This window comes from Budorcas taxicolor, chromosome 1 (genome assembly GCF_023091745.1).
Source record: "Budorcas taxicolor isolate Tak-1 chromosome 1, Takin1.1, whole genome shotgun sequence".
NCBI classification, from domain to species: domain Eukaryota; kingdom Metazoa; phylum Chordata; class Mammalia; order Artiodactyla; family Bovidae; genus Budorcas; species Budorcas taxicolor.
In genome coordinates, this window is record NC_068910.1 from 79,875,127 (window position 1) to 79,881,668 (window position 6,542).

The 6,542-nt window shown below is 37.3% G+C and overlaps 1 pseudogene; it reads right to left on the bottom strand.

Annotated features, from left to right (window-relative positions):
- Positions 1-5,134: 5,134 nt before the first annotated feature.
- Positions 5,135-5,810, bottom strand: LOC128055656 (MOB-like protein phocein; annotated as a pseudogene).
- Positions 5,811-6,542: the final 732 nt, after the last annotated feature.

Genomic DNA, 6,542 nt, shown 5'->3' on the forward strand with positions numbered 1-6,542 from the left:
GGTTGGATCTTCTTGCAGTCCAAGGGACACTCAAGAGTCTTCTCCAACACCACAGTTCAAAAGCATCAATTCTTCAGTGCTTAGCTTTCTTCATAGTCCAACTTTCTCTCCATACATGACCACCAGAAAAACCATAGCCTTGACTAGACAGATCTTTGTTGGTAAAGTAATGTCTCTGCTTTTCAATATGCTATCTAGGTTGGTCATAATTTTCTTCCAAGGAGTAAGCGTTTTTTAATTTCATGGCTGCAGTAACCATCTGCAATGATTTTGGAGTCCAAAATAATAAAGTCTGACACTGTTTCCACTGTTTCCCCATCTATTTCCCATGAATTGATGACTAGCAGATATCTATATCTATCTACCTATCTATCTTTCTGTTTATCTATCTGTATACAATTAAACTTTCACACAGAAGCACATGAAGAAATATACAATATTATCCACTGAAGCTTCTTAATTATAGCAAACCATTAAAACTCTCCTAAATATCCTTTGACAGAAGATTCCATCTACAATAACTTTAATGATGGAAACTTAAGATGAAAATATGGACAAAAGCTATACATCACAGGGAGAAGAAACAGTAAGGAAAGGCATAAAACTTAAAAAAAAAAAATAGAGAATATCTTGAAAGAATCCATGTCAGTTAGAATGTGAGATTTATAAAGGATATAATATGTACTATATCTGTGAAAGGCTGATTAACATCAAATCATGGAAGGCTTTGCAGAGCATGGAAAAAATGCATGCTTTTATATATGGAGTTGTTTTGTTATTCAGTCACTAAGTCATTTCTGACTCTTTGTGACACCATGGAATGCAGTAAGGCAGGCTTCCCTGTCTTTCACCATCTCCTGGAGTTTGCTCCAACCCATGTCTATTGAGTCAGTGATGCCATCCAACCATCTCATCCTCTGTCACCCCCTTCTGGTCCTGCGATATATGGAGTTCAGTTCAGTTCAGTCACTCAGCCGTGTCTGAATCATTGCAACCCCATGAATCGTAGCACGCCAGGCCTCCCGGTCCATCACCAACTCACTGAGTTTACCCAAACTCAGGTTCATTGAGTCAGTGATTCCATTGAACCATCTCATCCTCTGTCATCCCCTTTTCCTCCTACCTTCAATCTTTCCCAACATCAGTGTCTTTTCAAGTGAGTCAGCTCTTTGCATCAGGTGGCCAAAGTATTGGAGTTTCAGCTTCAATATCAGTCCTACCAATGAACACCCAGGATTGATCTCTTTTAGGATGGACTGGTTGGATCTCCTTGCAGTCCAGGGGACTTTCAAGAGTCTTCTCCAACACCACAGTTCAAAAGCATCAATTCTTCAGTGCTCAGCTTTCTTCACAGTCCAACTCTCACATCCATACATGACCACTTGAAAAACCATAGCCTTAACTAGACGGACTTTTGTTGACAAAGTAAAGTCTCTGCTTTTCAATATCTTGTCTAGTTTGGTCATAACTTTCCTTCCAAGGAGTATGCGTCTTTTAAAATCATGGCTACAGTCACCATCTACAGTGATTTTGGAGCCCAGGAAAATAAAGTCAGCCACTGTTTCCACTGTTTCCCCCTCTATTTCCCATGAAGTGATGGGACCAGATGCCATGATCTTAGTTTTCTGAATGTTGAGCTTTAAGCCAACTTTTTCACTTTCCTCTTTCACTTTCATCAAGAGGCTCTTTAGTTCTTCTTCTCTTTCTGCCATGAGGGTGGTGTCATTTGCATATCTGAGGTTATTGATATTTCTCCTGGCAATCTTTCTACCAGCTTGTGCTTCCTCCAGCCCACTGTTTCTCATGATATATACTGCATATCAGTTTAATAAGCATGGTTACAATATACAGCCTTGACGTACTCCTTTTCCTATTTGAAATCAGTCTGTTTTTCCATGTCCAGTTCTAACTGTTGCTTCCTGACCTGCATACACAGACTTCTCAAGAGGCAGGTTAGGTGGTCTGGTATTCTCATCTTTTTCAGAATTTTCCACAGTTTATTGTGATCGACACAGTCAAAGGTTTTGGCATAGTTAATAAAGCAGAAATATATGTTTTTCTGGAACTCTCTTGCTTTTTTGATGATCCAGTGGATGTTGGCAATTTGATCTCTGGTTCTTCTGCCTTTGCTAAAATCAGCTTGAATATCTGGAAGTTCATGGTTCACGTACTGCTGAAGCCTGGCTTGGAGAATTTTGAGCACTACTTTACTAGCATGTGAGATGAGTTCAATTGTGTGGTAGTTTGAGCATTCTTTGGCATTGCCTTTCTTTGGGATTGGAATGAAAACTGACCTTTTCCAGTCCTATGGCCACTGCTGAGTGTTCCAAATTTGCTGGCATATTGAATGTAGCACTTTCAAAGCATCATCTTTCAGGATCTGAAATAGCTCAACTGAAATTCCATCACCTCTACTAGCTTTGTTCTTAGTGATGCTTCCTAAGGCCCACTTGACTTCACATTCCAGGATGTCTGGCTCTAGGCAAGTGATCACACCATTGTGTGATCTATCCATATATGGAGAGTGAGTAATAAAAGCAGTGAGTCCAAAAAAATCACAGACAAAATTAAGGCATATCTATTCATATCTTAAAGCAAGAAGAGCCATAATATACACTAGTGAACAAGTACATTTGTAATGTAGTGTCACTTTAAGAGCACTAGTGTATTAACACATATATATGGAATCCAGAAAAATAGTACTGATGATCCAATGTGCAGGGCAAGAATAGATATGCAGACCTAGAGAACAGACTTCTGAACACAATGGGGAAGGTAGGGTGGGACGAATTGAGAGTGTAGTATTGACATATATACACTACCATGTGTAAAACAGGCCACTATTGGGAAGCTGCTGTATAGCACCGGAAGCTCAGCTCCGTGTTCTGTGATGACCTAGAGTGGTTGGATGAGGGGTGGGCTTGGAGGGAGAATCAAGAGGAAGGGATGTATGTATACATACAGCTTATTCACACTGTTGTACAGCGGAAACTAGCACAATATTGTACAGCAATTATAGTCCAATTTTGAAAAAATGCACTAGTATAAACCCAAGCTGCCTGCAAAGAAAACTATTACAAAACTAGTCACTGTATTAAAAAGCACAGATATCACTTTGCCAACAAAGGTCTCTACAGTCAAAACTATGGTTTTCTCTGTTGTTATGTACAGATGGGAAACTTAGACCATAAAAAAGGCTGAGCATTGATACTTTTTTTTTTTTTTTCAAGAAAAAAAATTTTATTTCTCCATTAACACCAAGTCATATTATTCAAAATGTGTTTCAGAATACTTAGCCAGATCACCAAATCCCAGCCACTGCCTTAATTCAAATGTTCACTAATATAGTCAAGCAACAGAAATCCACTGAGACTTTTATACAGACAGACAAGCTACATTGCTATATATAATTTATTAACTTGGTTTAGTTTCTCGATATTTAGCAAGTTTGTGTAACAATTACTATTCCCATTGGTTCATAGTTACATTAATATAAAAGCATAATTTCAAAGCTAATATTCCTTTCACTGTGAATATATAACTTCTTAAAGATAGTGTGGATTGGGACAAAATAATGACTGGCTGCTGGAATAGCATTGTTCAAAGCCAGATATTCTGGCGTGATCAGAAAGCATAAATAGATATACAAACGCTCAGGATGCCACTGTTTTCCACATTTTTGCAACACATACTTATAGTATGGTATGAATCATTTCCTCCAACTTGAAAAAAAATAAGATTACTATATTTTAATCTTTATTTCAAAATAACTCATTCAAATGAAAAAGAAGTTCATTTGTTAATTCTGTTCAAAAGATGGATTTAAAGATTTTCTTCACTACATGTACAAATTTTTTTTTAACCTAAGTGTCTCATTACAACCAGTTCAGCAGTAACACCTCTAGTGCTTTGTTAGAAAACTGCTTTCAGTAGGTACGATTGTAAAATCTATGGTTAAATGCTTCTTAAGACACTGAATTATAACCAGGTCCAAAAAATGTATGAGCATTCAACAATATCTTTGGAATCTGTGAATTACTGCAAAAAAATTTTACATGTCCATATAATTTAAACATAAACTTTGTGGAGAAGGGGTGTAAAATAAATACTATAGTATTTTTCAACTCTATTTAAGTGCTGCCTAAATGGTTAGATGTGAAGATTAATATTACTAACATTATTAGTCAAACTATTTCAAAGACTGTTTTCCAAGTAGTGAGAACAATTTTGCAAAGCAAAGATAAGTAAGAGCCTATGCCAATGCATTTTTTCCTGTAGTGTAATGTTATTGCTAATATGAGGTATAATCTGTAAGCAATTAATACAAATATAAATAGGTATAAGTCACCACTAAATCACAGTCTGGTGAAAAGCTTCTCAGGTATGTAGTTTGAGGAGGGAGTTAAGGGACATGGAGAGAAGGGAAGGACAGGGCAGGTTTCCACTGGGAACGTCATTTACACTCTTTATTGTTATCACTATCTTGTATATAACTATCTACTAATGCAGGAAGGTAAATCTTTTTCTAAGTATGCTGGTCTAGAATATACTTTGTGTAGCATAGTAAGATTACTTAAGTTTTACTGATGCTTTATTTGCATTTATACTTGGATATACACATAATTATATGTATATCAAAAACTATAAACAGAATTTAAAAACACTTTTATCTCATTTTAGGAAACTTATTTAAATAGAACTATGTGCTATAGAATTTATTAGACTATCTAAACTCAGGTATAAAACCAAAGGAAAACATTACTATGTCTTTAGTATAAATGGTTTGTGTGAAACCTCAAGATCACTCATCTTTTTATAGATGTGTTTATTTGATAAAGATTGTGATCCAATGATTGTTTAGCAGCAATTTTACCAAACTGTAAATTCTTTTATTAACAGGCCTTATAAACATAATACTAATCTTATTTAAAAACCATGAGTGCCATACCAGTGAATATACAGCTCATGAATAACTTAAAAAGTATTTTCCATTTTAAAAGGCAACACTCAGCATACAGAAACCTATACTAAACAAAGAAGCTATAATATGGATGCATGACTGATGTGTCTAAAATGATATATATACAGTACACAATTAATGGGATCATTACATTTTTTTCCTATATGATTCCCTTCATGCTTCACTTTCCCCAGAAACTGAATTCTGAATTTCTTCTTCTAAAATTGGTACAATCAGGTTATCCTTGGACATCAAATTATATTTCATCACAAATTTAGTAAACTGATGACACAAAAATATTTCATTTTCATAGTCATCAAATATCTGCCAGTGATAAAAATAAGCATGTGAAAATATTCTGTAAATCCTAGGGCATACTGATCCTAGTTTTGCTACAGATGATTCCTTTATGCTAGCTGCCAGGAAAATATTTACTGCTATTCAGAAGACATGCAGCACCATCAAGTGTGTGTCTAGTGTAGTCTATAGCAGGACACTCTTTCGGTGTTTTATGAGCTACACAAAGAAAAATCCACTGTTCAGTTGCCGTCATCTGAGTGCATGTACCTGGATGGCATTCACTCTGAAGTTTGACAGCAAGTCCGTCTAGCTCAAGACAGGATTGCCTTAAATGTTCATATTTCCATACACCTTCATCTTGGCCTTCAGGTGGTTCAAGAATTTTGTCAATATTGGAACAATCTGCTCTTATGTTCTGTTGAATATACTGCTGAACAGCAAGTGTACCGTCCATTTCATCAAAGGATTCATCAGGCCAATTATATAAATCCTGAGCCTTGGTACCCGGCCTGTTCTGCCTCAGCACAGCCGTCCCCTCCGCCATGACCATAGTGCCAGAGTCTGGACGGCTGGAGTCAGTACCCGGATGTAGGGGACGGCTGCCTGCCAGAATTGATACTTTTGAATTGTGGGCTGGAAAAGACTCTTGAGAGTCCCCTAGACTTAAAGGAGATCAAATCAGTCAATCCTAAAAGGAAATCAACCCTAAATAGTCATTGGAAGGACTGATGTTGAAGCTGACGCTCCAAACTTTGGACCCTGATGTAAAGCCCAACTTATTCCCTGATGCTGGGAATGACTGAACGCAAAAGCAGACAATGGTACCAGAGGATGAGATGCTTAGATAGTATCACTTACTGAGTGGACATAAATTTGAGCAAACTCTGGGAGAAAGTAGAGGACAGAGGAGTGTGGCGTACCACAGCACATGAGGTTGCAAAGAGTCGGACACGACTTAGTGACTAAACAACAAGAAATAAAACCAAGAGGGTCTTAGTATTAAGTTTTATGCAATGATCTACCAGGTAAAAGAAATGAAAGTGAATGTCACTCAGTAGAGTCCGACTCTTTGCGATCCCCTGGACTATACAGTCTATGGAATTCTTCAGGCTAGAGTACTGGAGTGGGTAGCCTTTCTCTTCTCCAGGGGATCTTCCCAATCAGGGATCGAACCCAGGTCTTTCGCATTGCAGGCAGATTCTTTACCAGCTGAGTCACAAGGGAAGCCCAAAAGAAATGAAAGTAATTTTAAAGGAGCACATGACCAGTGCAGTGGATGAGC